The sequence below is a fragment of the Schistocerca serialis genome, chromosome 1 (assembly GCF_023864345.2).
Source record: "Schistocerca serialis cubense isolate TAMUIC-IGC-003099 chromosome 1, iqSchSeri2.2, whole genome shotgun sequence".
NCBI lineage: Eukaryota > Metazoa > Arthropoda > Insecta > Orthoptera > Acrididae > Schistocerca > Schistocerca serialis.
In genome coordinates this window covers 33,787,697-33,800,131 of record NC_064638.1, presented here as the reverse complement: position 1 = coordinate 33,800,131, position 12,435 = coordinate 33,787,697, and the positions used below count along the sequence as shown (strand labels likewise).

General features: G+C 39.1%; 1 protein-coding gene and 1 non-coding gene across 2 annotated transcripts in view; one reads left to right on the top strand and one right to left on the bottom strand.

The window, feature by feature from the left end:
- Window positions 1-12,435, bottom strand: part of LOC126456940 (uncharacterized) — a 60,000-nt gene that overhangs the window by 18,319 nt on the left and 29,246 nt on the right. The window lies entirely within an intron of this gene.
- On the top strand, window positions 495-568 carry Trnar-ccg (transfer RNA arginine (anticodon CCG)). Its single transcript has one exon. It is a non-coding gene; the product is annotated as a tRNA-Arg (tRNA).

Genomic DNA, 12,435 nt, shown 5'->3' with positions numbered 1-12,435 from the left:
TATTTGGTTTGATTTTGTCGGTCTGAATCATCACTTTTACTTGAAAAAAATCCTCTGCAGTGGTACAACTTCTGGTTATGATACACGAAGTCACTCAAATGAAACATTTTTAATGTGTAGCTTGTCATTATAAATTAGGAAAGGAATAGTATGAAGAATAGTCCAGTCACAGCATATGAGTTGTTATCAGAATGAATCTTTCACTTAGAACAGAATATATGCTGTAAGAAAATTTTCTGAGAAATTAAGATTCCAGAATGAGATTTTCACTCTGCAGCGGAGTGTGCACTGATATGAAACTTCCTGGCAGATTAAAACTGTGTGCCAGACCGAGACTCGAACGCGGGACCTTTGTCTTTCGCGGGAAAGCGCTCTACCAACTGAGCTACCCAACCACGACTCACGCCCCGTCCTCACAGCCTTCCTTCTGCCAGTACCTTGTCTCCTACCTTCCAAACTTTACAGAAGCTCCCCTGCAATGGGGTGTGAGTCGTGGTTGGGTAGCTCAGTTGGTAGAGCACTTGCCCCCGAAGGCAAAGGTCCCGAGTTCGAGTCTCGGCCCAGCACACAGTTTTAATCTGCCAGGAGGTTTCAAATTAAAATTGTTTGCCAGCCAGATGTGGAATGAACTCTGGAGTCCCACCTTTCATGAGAAATGTTCTTATCAACTGAACTACATTGGTACACTTTATGGCCTACTCTTTAAATGTTACTGACATTATCAGACATGTTTTATTTATTGTTGTTGTTGTATTCAGTCCAAAGACAGGTTTGACGCAGCTCTAAAAGCATCTCTATCTCGTACAACCCTCTTCATCTCCAAATAACTACTGCAACCTACATCCTTCTTAATTTGCTTGCTTTATTCATTTATTTGTCACCAACAACATTTTTTAACACGTGTACTCCCCTCCAATACTGATTTGGTGCACCTCGATGTCTCAGAATATGTCCTATAAAGAGATCCCTTCTTTTAGTCAAGCTGTGCCACAGTTTTCTTTTCTCTCCAGTTCTATTCAGTACCACCTCATCAATTACATGCTCTACCATCTAATCTTCAGCATTCATCTGTAGCACAACAATTCAAAATCTTCTATTTCTGTTTATTGTTCATGTTTCACTTCCATAAATGGATACATTCCAGTCCAGACAAACACCTTCAGAAGAAAACTTCCTAACGCTTAAATCTATATTTGATGTTAACAAATTTCTCTTCTTCAGAAACCCTTTTTTTTTTGCCATAGCCAGTCTACATTCTCTATCCTCCCTACAACTGCCATCATCAGTTATTTTGCTGTCCAAATAGAAAAAGTAATCTAATTCTATTAACATTGCCTGATTTAATATGACTACATTCCATTATTCTTATTATGCTTTTGTTGATATTCGGATTCTATCCTCCTTTCAAGACACTGTCCATTCCACTCAACTACTCATCCAAGTCCTTTGTTGTCTCTGACAGAATTGCAATGTCACTGGCAAACTTGAAAGTTTTTATTTTCTTCTCCCTGAACTTTAATTCACACTCCAAATTTTTCTTTGGTTTCCTTTACTGTTTGTTCAATGTGCAGGTTGTATAACACTGGGGATAGGCTACAGCTCTGTGTCATCTCCTTCTCAATGAGTGCTACCCTTTCACACCCTTCTACCCTTATAACCACCGTCTGGTTTCTGTAAAAGTTGAAATAGCCTTTTGCCCCTGTATTTTACCAATTCTAGCCTCAGAATTTCAATGATTGTATTCCAGTCAATGTTATCAAAATTTATGAAAAAGATAGATTGCTACTCACCAGAAAGACAACACCCTCAGTTGCAGATGGACATAAAGAAAAGACTGCTACACACTAAGCTTTTGGCAAAGGTCTTCCTCCAAAAAGAAATGAAAGCACACCCACTTTCCCACAAACAGGTACATCCCAGGCACACAGGATTGGTATATCTGGTGGCTTTAGCTGGACTGCCACTGTTACACTCAACAAAAGCAGCAATTGAGAGCATGGTGGGAATGGAGGTGTGATGGCAGAGTACAGATGGATGTGGGGAGGGCGGGGGAAGAAGAGCATTTTGTGGCAGAGCATGTAGGGACTACTGTAGAATGTGACAGGACAAGACTTCGGCAGTGTCATGAGGCTGTGGGAAAGGGGGTGGGATAGTGGAAAAGGAGGAGAGGAGCAGAGCAGAGAGGAGAGAAGACTGGTGTGTGCACTGCCAGAGAGTGAGTGCAATGAGAGCGAGAGGATGCGAATTTGGTGGAAGTTGTAGGACAGAGGGGGCAGAAACTGTTGGGTGGAGGGTCTGGAGACAGTAGGTTATCATTGGTTGAGGCTGTTCAGGCTGGGATAATGTCAGGAGCGGGGAATGTGTTGTAAGAATAACTCCCATCTGTGCAAGTCAGAAAAGCTGGTGGTGAAGGGGAGGATCCAGATGGTCTGGGTTGTGAAACAGCCATTAAAACTGAGTATGATCTGCTCACCTGCCAGCTGCATGTTGTGCCACAGGTTAGTCCACTTTGCCCTTGGCCAGAGTTTGGCATGGGACATTCATCTTGGTGAACAGCAGAGTGGTAATTATACCACTATAAAAAGCTGTGCAATGATTGCAGTAGCCTGGTATATAACATGGCTGTCTTCACAAGTGACCTGGACTGTAATGGGACAGGACAAGCCTGAGACAGGACTGGAATAGGAAGTGCCAGGTGGGTGGATTGGGCAGGTCTTGCACCTAGGGGTTGGTTGTGATATAGGGATGGATTAGGATGTTGTAGAGGTTGGGTGGCTGATGGAACACCGTTTTAGGAGGGGTGGGACCATGGGTAAAGTATCCCTCCTTTTCTCGGCATGACGACAGATAATCAGTACCCTAACGTAAAACATGGTTCAGTTGCTCCAATCCGGGGCGGCATTGGGTGATGAAGGGAGAGCTCCTTTCATAATTGTTAATATTCCAACCCGTCATTCCACTGTTTAATATTATCAAAAGCCTTCTCTAAGCCTACAAATGCTATAAACATAGATTTGACTGTCCTTAACCTATCTTCTGTGAGAAGGTATAGGATTAGTATTGCCTCATATGTTTGTATATTTCTTCGGATTACAAACTGATCTTCCCTGAGGTTGGCTTCTACCAGTTTTTCCACTCTTCTGTAAAGAATTCATGTTAGTATTTTGCAACCATGACATATCAAACTGATAGTCCAGTAATATTCACACATGTCATCACCTTCTTTCTTTGGAATTGTAATTATTGCATTCTTCTTGAAGTCTGAGCATATTAAGTATCTTTCAAACATCTTGCACAACTGATGGTATAGTTTTGTCATGGCTGACTCTTTTAGAAGAGTCAGTTTTTACAATATGGTGACAACTCCAGGGTCTTTCAGTGCTCTCTCAGAGTTTTCTTATAGTATCATTTCTCCTATCCCATCTTCATCTACAACCTCTTCCCTTTCTGTAACATTGTCTTCAAGTTTATCTCCCTTGTATAGACCCTCTATAATGTTTAGTCTTTCTACCTTTGAGGTCTTCCTTCTTTGCTTAGTACTGGTTTCCCATATGAGCTCTTCATATTCATACATCTGCTTCCATTTTCTGCAAAAACCTTTTTAATTTTCCTGTAGGTGGTATCTATCTTTTGCCTTGTGAAACATGCTTCTAAATCATTACATTTATGCTTGAGTCATTCTTGCCTAGTGAACTTGCACTTCCTGCCAATCTCATTTTTTAAATGTTTGTATTTCCTTTTGCCTGCTTCATTTATTGCATTTTTATATTATCTCCTTTCATCATTCCAATTCAGTATCTCCTGTGATATCCAGGGCTTTCTAGTAGGTCTTGTCATTTTACCTAATTGATTCTCTGCTGCCTTCACTTCTTCTTCTCTCAAGGCTACGCATTTGTCTTCTACTGTATGCCTTTCCTCTGTTCTTGTCAGATGTTGCCTAATGCTCCCTCTGAAACTCTAATCAACCTCCTGTTCTTTTAAGTTATTCAGGTCCTTTCACCTTTATTTCCTACGTATACAATTTTAGTCTACAGATCATAACCAATAAATTGTGGTCGAGTCCACATCTGCCTCTGAAAATATCTTCCAGTCTAAAAATCCAGTTCCAAAATCTTTGTCTCACAATTATATAATCAATATTAAAGCTTCCAGCGTCTCCAGGTCTCTTCCACATATACAACCTTCTTTCATGATTCTTAAACCAAATGTTAGCAATGATAAAATTATGCTCTGTGCAAAATTCTACGAGATGGCTTTCTCTTTCATTCTTTTCACTCAGTCCACATTCACCTACTATTTTTCCTTGTCTTCCTTTTCCTATTACTTTAATTCCAGACCCCCATCACAGTTAAATTTTTGTATCCCGTAACTATCTGAATAATTTGTTTAACCTCATCATACATTTCTTCAATCTCTTCATCATCTGGGGAGCTAGTGGGCATATAAACTTGTTCTTCTGTGATGTGTATGGGCTTAGTATCTATCTTTACTATGATAATGTATTACTATGCTGTTCATAATAGGTTACCCACATTCCTACTTTCTTATTCATTATTAAACCTATTCATGGAGTAGCCCTGTTTGATTTTTCGTTTATAACCCTGTATTTACCTGACTAGAAGATCTCTTCCTCCTTGCACCTGACTTCACCAATTCCCATTATATCTGTGTTAATCCACCTGACTATCATCTAGGCACTGGGCACTGACTGGCATCTCCAACAGTGGCTGCTACTTAAAGACATGGTGGCTGAGAAACAGCACATGATGATTGCACAGGAACATACAGTTCCACCTGCCTCATGCATAAGTGAGTGATGACCGCCTAGCACTCACCCTAACTGCTATAGCTCCACATGTAATTCACTTTGTTATTAAACTGTTTGTGACTGTCTAGCCATGTGGCACCCTGAACATTGTACTCATTGTTAAACCTCATATTTGTGATCACAAGCTATACTTGTTCTAGAAGTGATGATGTGTTTTTATGTTGTGTGTTACAACAATATCTAATTTCAGCCTATCCATATCTTTTTTAAAATTTTCTAACCTACCTGCCCAATTAAGAGATCTAACATTTCACACTTCAATCCATAGGACATCAGCTTTGTTTCTCCTGATGAGGCCATTATCCTGAGTAGGGGACCATCTTACCTTGAAAATATTTTACCCAAGAGGATGCCATCATCATTTAACCAAGCCTTTACTTTTAGCTGACTGTTGTACAAGCACAGCAAGGCCATTTTGGTTGATGTTACATGGCCAGATCACTCAGTCATCCAGACTGTTGATCCTGCAACTACTCAAAAGTCTGCTTCTCCTCTTCAGGAACCACATCTTTATCTGGCCTCTCAGCAGATACTCCTCCATATTGGTTGCACCTACAGTGTGGCTGCCTGTGTCACTGAGGCATTTAAGCCACCCCATCAATAGCATGGCCCATGGGCAATGGGGAGGGGTTAATTCAGAGCGAAAGATACATTCTCAACTTTACTCTAAGCACAGTGCAAATAAATCACCTTCAGCAGATTTTTTTTCTTGTAAATTATAGATTGCAGCAATCAGTCATCCTTTTTAAATTTTATTGTGCACATCTAGATTTCAGCTAGAAGCTAGCTATTCTCAATGCTAAGAATACAAGAAGTACATAGTTAGATGATGTCATAAAAACTACAAGTAATGGCTTAACTCATATGGTTTGTATATTACATACCACTATTATTTTCACTCAATGCATGTAAGTACCTGTTGACTGGGCTTCACCCACAATTCATTGAATGATGCTGTTTGTGGAAGGGAGGCCAAATCGAAGGTAAACTGCTGAAGTTTTTTTTTCTGTTTTAACTATGATAAAGGGGAAATGTAATTTTATAACTACTGGGAGCTAATGCAACAACTCATTATATGGTTTATGGCCTGAGAGGCTGATAGCCACATAAACAAGAGAGACACACACATTGTTAAGTTTTCTGAGGAGCCCTTCGTCAGAGACAACAGAATACATAGGCCATGTTTTGTCTCCATCCTCCCCCCCCCCCCCCCCTTTCCATTCACTGTTTTTCCCTTGTTCTTAATTGAACTATTCATTTCTTTTCCTCTTAATCTGACTTTGCTGCTCACTTTATTATAATATCTGGACTGAAGGTGGTATAGTGGTTATCAGTGTGCTATTTTTGACCTCCTACTCTTTCTGATCACTTCCCCTCCTCCAACTTTCATCTTTGTCTTCTCTCGCCCTCACTACAGGTGGGCCGCTCAAATATCATCATTTTGGGTTTTGAGTGAGTTGTCCCTCTCTCCTCCTCAAGGCAAAAAAAATATTTTTTTTCAAAAATCCCAAGAATTTCCTAATCAAGGCAATTGTTTTGGTAGACTCCATATTGCATCAATAATGTCTGTGTCATTCTCCTGAAAGATGGAGGGATTGTTGTGAGCAGACCAAAAGTCCAATAAAAACGATCAATTATTTCCTGCAGCTGGTAAGATGTTGAGAACTATTATTTCCCATTTTTCCAGGTTTTGATACATCAATTATAACATTATCAATTTTATTTTTAAAAATGTTTGATTTTAATTAGCCTCGGGCTGACAGGTCAGCAGTTGCAGGTAAAACAGCAAGTTTCATCTTCATGTCAGCTGCAAATTTCTCTACAGAGTTAAAGATTAAAGGAATCTCATGTACTCATTTACTTAAAGTTAACTTTGTAACTTCTCAGTTTCCTGTTCTATATGATTTCTTGAATCTACTTAATGAGCACAAAGAAGCTTGGTAATCACAAATGTCCATTTCACATGCAGTTTAAATAGCCAGTCTTGTACATCTCCATTGACAACAGTACATTGTCCTCCAAGTGCAGTTCTAAATCTTTCGAATCATTTCTCTTGCATATTTTTCTGAATTTCATTTAAGCACAGATTACTTTCTTTGTGTAATTCTTTCTTTTATTTTTGCAATTTGCATTCTGATTGAAAAACATAACTGGATTTGCATAGTGAATATATTTAGGTGTTTCTTCCCCTACACTGCTTAACTAAAAATAGACAGTCTTCTCCTCATCACTAAAAGTATCTCTACATGGTTTCATTGTACTAAAAAGGTATTGATGTTCCGAATTCTTATTGGTTCAGTTATCATTGCTCAAACCACAATTTCCAGTACTATAAAAAAGTGAACATCATTTTAAAGAAGATATCTTAGATAGAATGACATCCTCCATGCCAACCAGCATGGATTCTGAAATCAACAGTCATGTGAAATTCAGCTCACACTACTCTCACACACCACAGATCAAGGCAGTCAGGTAGATGCAGTATTTTGTAATGTCTGAAATGTTTTTGACTCTGCATGGCATCTATTCTTATTATCAAGAGTATGATTGTATCAGCTACAAAGAGAATTTTATGAAAAGATTGAGGATTTCTTGCAAGGGAGGACACAACATGTTATCTTGGATGGAAAGTCTTCAGCAGATGCGAAAGTAACTTCATGTGTGCCCCCAGGGAACTGTACTGGAACCATTTCTGTTCATATTGTCATCAGCAGATGTAAAAGTAACTTCATGTGTGCCCCAGGGAACTGTATTGGAACCATTTTTGTTCATATTATATAAATGACATCACAGACAATATAATAATAACCTCAGACTATTCATTGATGATGCAATTATCTGTAATGAAGAACCATCTGAAAAAAAAACTGCCAAATATTTGGTTGGATCTTGATGTGATTACAAAGTTGTGCAAAGATTGACAACTCGCTTTAAATGTTCGGAAATTTAAAATTGTGCTCCTTACAAAATGAAATGATGTATCGTGTGACTACAGTATCAACAAGTCACAGTTGGAATTGGTAAACTCATGCAAATACCTCAACATAACACTTATGGGGATATGAAATGGAACAATTACATAGACCCTATTGTAAGTAAAGCAAGTGGCAGATTTTCGTTCATTGCTAGAATATTAGGTAAATGCAATCAGTCTACAAAGTAGATAGTTTGCAAGTCACATGTGTGGCCCATCCTAGAATACTGCTTAAATTTGGGGTGGGATGGGCAGAGGAGGGGGGGGGGGGGGGGGGGGGTTGACGGGACCCATACCAAATAGGTTTTAACAGGTGACATTGGATGTATACAGAGAAGGGCAGCATGAATGGTCAAAGGTTTGCTTCACCCATGGGAGATGGTCACAATGATGCTGAAGAAACTGAACTGGCAAACACTTGAAGATAGACACGAACTCTTCCAAGAAAAGACTGCTTATAAGGTTTCAAGAACCAGTTTTAAATGATGAATCTAGGGATATACTACAACCCTCTATGTGTGACTGGCATAGGGATATGAGGGCAAGATTAGATTAATTACAGCACATACAGAGGCATTTAAACAGTCATTCGTCCCATGCTCCATACACGAATGGAACAGCAAGAAGCCCTTATAACTGATACGGTGGGAAAATGCCCTCTGCCATGGGGGCATCTGCAAAAATATGTCTGGGGGCAGGGGGGGGGGGGGGCCAAAACTCTAAATTTTTTTTTATACAAATAAGTTGTTCAGGTTTGAGATGTGTCATACCACAAGAACTAAATTTGTTTGGTGACACAAAGCACGAATTATATTCCAAAGAAGAGATGGGTATCCCCTCAGTTCTAAAAGTGTATAAGAATTCTGCAGTGAATAACAATTCTGTACTCCAGATACCAGATGAGAGGGCAAATGCTGCCCCCTCACCGTCCCTCCCACCACAACCCCCTACTTCTGCAGATGCCTATGATTTGCCATGCACCTCATAGTGCTTTATAGAGTGTGGATGTGATACAGATGTAGGAATTACCCAGCAAATGACACAATCACATGTATGTCACCGGGAGAATGAGATGTACACTGAGTTCTTCCTATTTCATATTTGAAGATTTGGAAGGTTAATTGGATCTACATTACTGTGAAACTCAGGACCCAGCATGAAGTCAGATTCCGTTAGCAGACATATGTGAAGAAAATATAATTCAGTTTTATCTTCACTGTTAATAGTTAGAGCATCGATACCTCAAAAGAAACTGGTAGCTATTGTTCTTTACTTATACATCAACACCCATACACTGCAATTACTGTGAAGTGCGTGGCCAAGAGTGCTTCCCATTGTACTACATTTTACATTTTCATTCTGTTCTGTTCACATATTAAGTGCGGGAAGAATGACTGCTTAAATGCCTTTGTACTTACTGATCTAAGCTTGCCTTCAAGGTCCACATGGAACTAGATAATGAGTATGTTGCAAATTCAATTATGTTGAATAATCTGGTTATGGAGGCACCACCTAGCCAAAGCTAGGCCAATCGTGTTATGTATGCGCTGTTCCTGCTCTGCTAAGGGTGTACGTTTCTTCAGCTGCCTTGTGGGCGATGATAGTGGTAATTTTTAACATGTTTTAAAAATACTTGCAGTGTGCCTTAGCATACAAAACTTTCACATTGCATTTTTTTTCTATCTTTGGTATGATGGATCAGTAGAGAAACAAAGAAAGAAATAACATCTGCTATGAAGTGTAGTTGGCTCTTTAATCTAGTTAGATATAGGTTTAGGTCTGTTCTTCTAGAAGGTGAAGAATTTACACTCTGTGGTGTTCTTCTTGGATCAATAGCTGTGGAGATACATGCCTCCTACTACAGAACTGAATTCTATATATTGTAAGAATGTGCACATTGTAACATGAATCAAATCCAGTTTTAAGTCATGTTCCAGCGTCACTTTTGAAGCCTGGCAGTTGATGAAAAATGAGAGTGATGCAAGAGGCACTATGAACCAGTTATTGTCATGATTACAGGTCTCTTAACAGAGTTATGTCTCAGGATAGTTCTCAAGGCAGGTTTATACTCTTCCTCTAAAAACACTCCTGGCAATGTGTCGCAGAAGTCAATGCTCAATGGCGTAATATTCATAATGATTATGTGTTCTTCATAGCACAGAAAGATATGCATCTCTCATGTTCTGTACATTTACCATGTCATATGGCTTTCATCACATGATCATTTGGTAAGCATCAAGAAATTATGAATTCAAGTAAAAGCAGTTTTTTAGACAATATTCATCAAAATGCTCTGTGATTCAATGTTACAGCTTCCTTTTTGTCGTCAGCCTTCTGGCAGGTTGATGTGGTCAATGAAGATTTCATGTTCTGTGCCAATCTCTTCCTCTAGTTTTTTTACTTCTAGTATCATAAAAGCAGTTCCTTGATGTCATAACACATTCTGTGTAATCCAACCGCATCTTATAGCTTGTGTTTTCCATACATTCATTCCTCCACTCGTTCCATGAAGAACCTCATTCCTTTTCTTACAACTAAGCCCTCCCTCACCTCGACACACACACACACACACACACACACACACACACACACACACACACACACACACACACACCCTGTTTTTTAAGTAATCAAATTCCCATGCAAAAAAGCTTCAAATTTCTGGTTACTTTCCCAGTATGTTAATACATTTAATATTTGATGTTAAGCATCTCAATGTTTATGGTGTCATATCTTTTCAACTGTACCAGTATGTCATACAATGATATACTTTTGTGGATATATTCAGTGGTACATATGGATACTTTCTACAAAATGTGTTGTCAATAGAATTAATAGTAAAGAAAAAATAAATTAAAATGTCATGCCCGATGCTGAAGTTTTACTGCATGAACAGCAAAAAGTAGTAAGTGATAATTTTCTTTTTTCTTTTCATTATTTTCTGAGGGTAGGGGAGGTATCAGTTTGCTTTGAAGAGGTTTGAAATTATGTGTAAAGTTTGCTAGAATTTGCAAAGTACTCTCATTCACAAATACTGGATGAATAAAGTCAAGAACTATTTTTGTGTTTCACTAAGGGCAGCGCCACCTACCTGTTTTGGAAGGCAAAAACCGTGATGGGCGGCACATGCCCCATGTACTGAACGGTGGCCTATATAGGACGTCGATTTGCAACCTGGCGTCAGTTCTCAGTGAGACTCATCAGCAGAAGCAGTATTTTCCTGAAGATGGCGACCAGTTGGATCACCGGAATATCGAGTCACGTTGATTTTAGGATCTGGCAGCAAACCCGAAGAGACTTTCAAGACTTATTATGCCGGGAAAGCCTACATAATCACCTCAAGGACTATTTGCATGCCATGAAGTTGACTTTTTTAAGACTTATATGCAGTTTGCAACGTTAATACTTGACTTACTTGTTTTAAACTTTTAACATAAGATTATTTCTCCTAAAGAGTAGACCATCGAAGCATTTAAAATTACACCAATAATTATATGAAATACTGAGAATCAAATTGTTGTTGCTTTTGGGAGCTGTTGGATAGGCAACCTGCAACTAAGGCTTGATGGCTGTCAAAAAAATGGCTCTGAGCACTATGGGACTTAACTTCTGAGGTCATCAGTCCCCTAGAACTTAGAACTACTTAAACCTACTGACCTAAGGACATCACACACATCCATGCCCGAGGCAGGATTCGAACCTGCGACCGTAGCGGTCGCGTGGTTCCAGACTGTAGTGCCTAGAACCGCTCGGCCACACAGGCCGGCTGGTGGCTGCCCTAGCCATTTAGTAATACATATCAATCCTCTTTCTTTTCAGCAACATTATGTAACACTACATATCAAAAACTTTATTCTATTCTTTTTCAGTTTTTCCATTTCCATACTTCACTTTCATACAGTACTGTGCTTAAAACATACATTCTCAGATATTTCTTCCTCATATTAAAGCCAATGTGTGATGCATTCACCAAGTTCTGTATTGCTTCTTCACTTTCACAGAGATCAGCAAAGTCATCAGTGAATCTTATCATAGATAATCTATTACCCCGAATTTTAATCCTGCTCATGAGCTTTCCTTTTATTTCCTTCATTGCTTCTTTGATATATACATTGAATAGTAGAAGAGAAACACCACATCCCCACTTTAGGCCCCTTTTAGTCAGAGCACTCCCTATAGAATTTACCTTTTTCCTGAGGATTCAAACATGTTGCACCACTTCAAATTGTCACATGCTTTTTCTGCATCAAAAAATTCAATGAAGTCGTCTTGATTTTCTGAAGTCTTACTTCTATTGTCAGTGACACTATCAGAGCTGCCTATCTAGTGCCTTTACTTTTCCCTAAAACCAAGCTGAATGCCATCTAACAGATACTCAATTTTCTTTTCCATTCATCTGTATATTTCTCTGATCATGCACATGCTGTCAATCTGACTATGTGATAGTTCTCACATTCATTTGACTTGGCTGTCTTTGGGACTGTGTGGATGATATTCTTCCAAACATCTGGTGTTATGTCTTTTGTAAACCCTTGTCACCAGTTTTGTAAAGGCCTTGTTGCAACTGCTGTTGAAGCTGAGTTGGTGGGTTTGTGAAACAGCTTCTGGTGCAGTACACTGCTAAAACACTTTC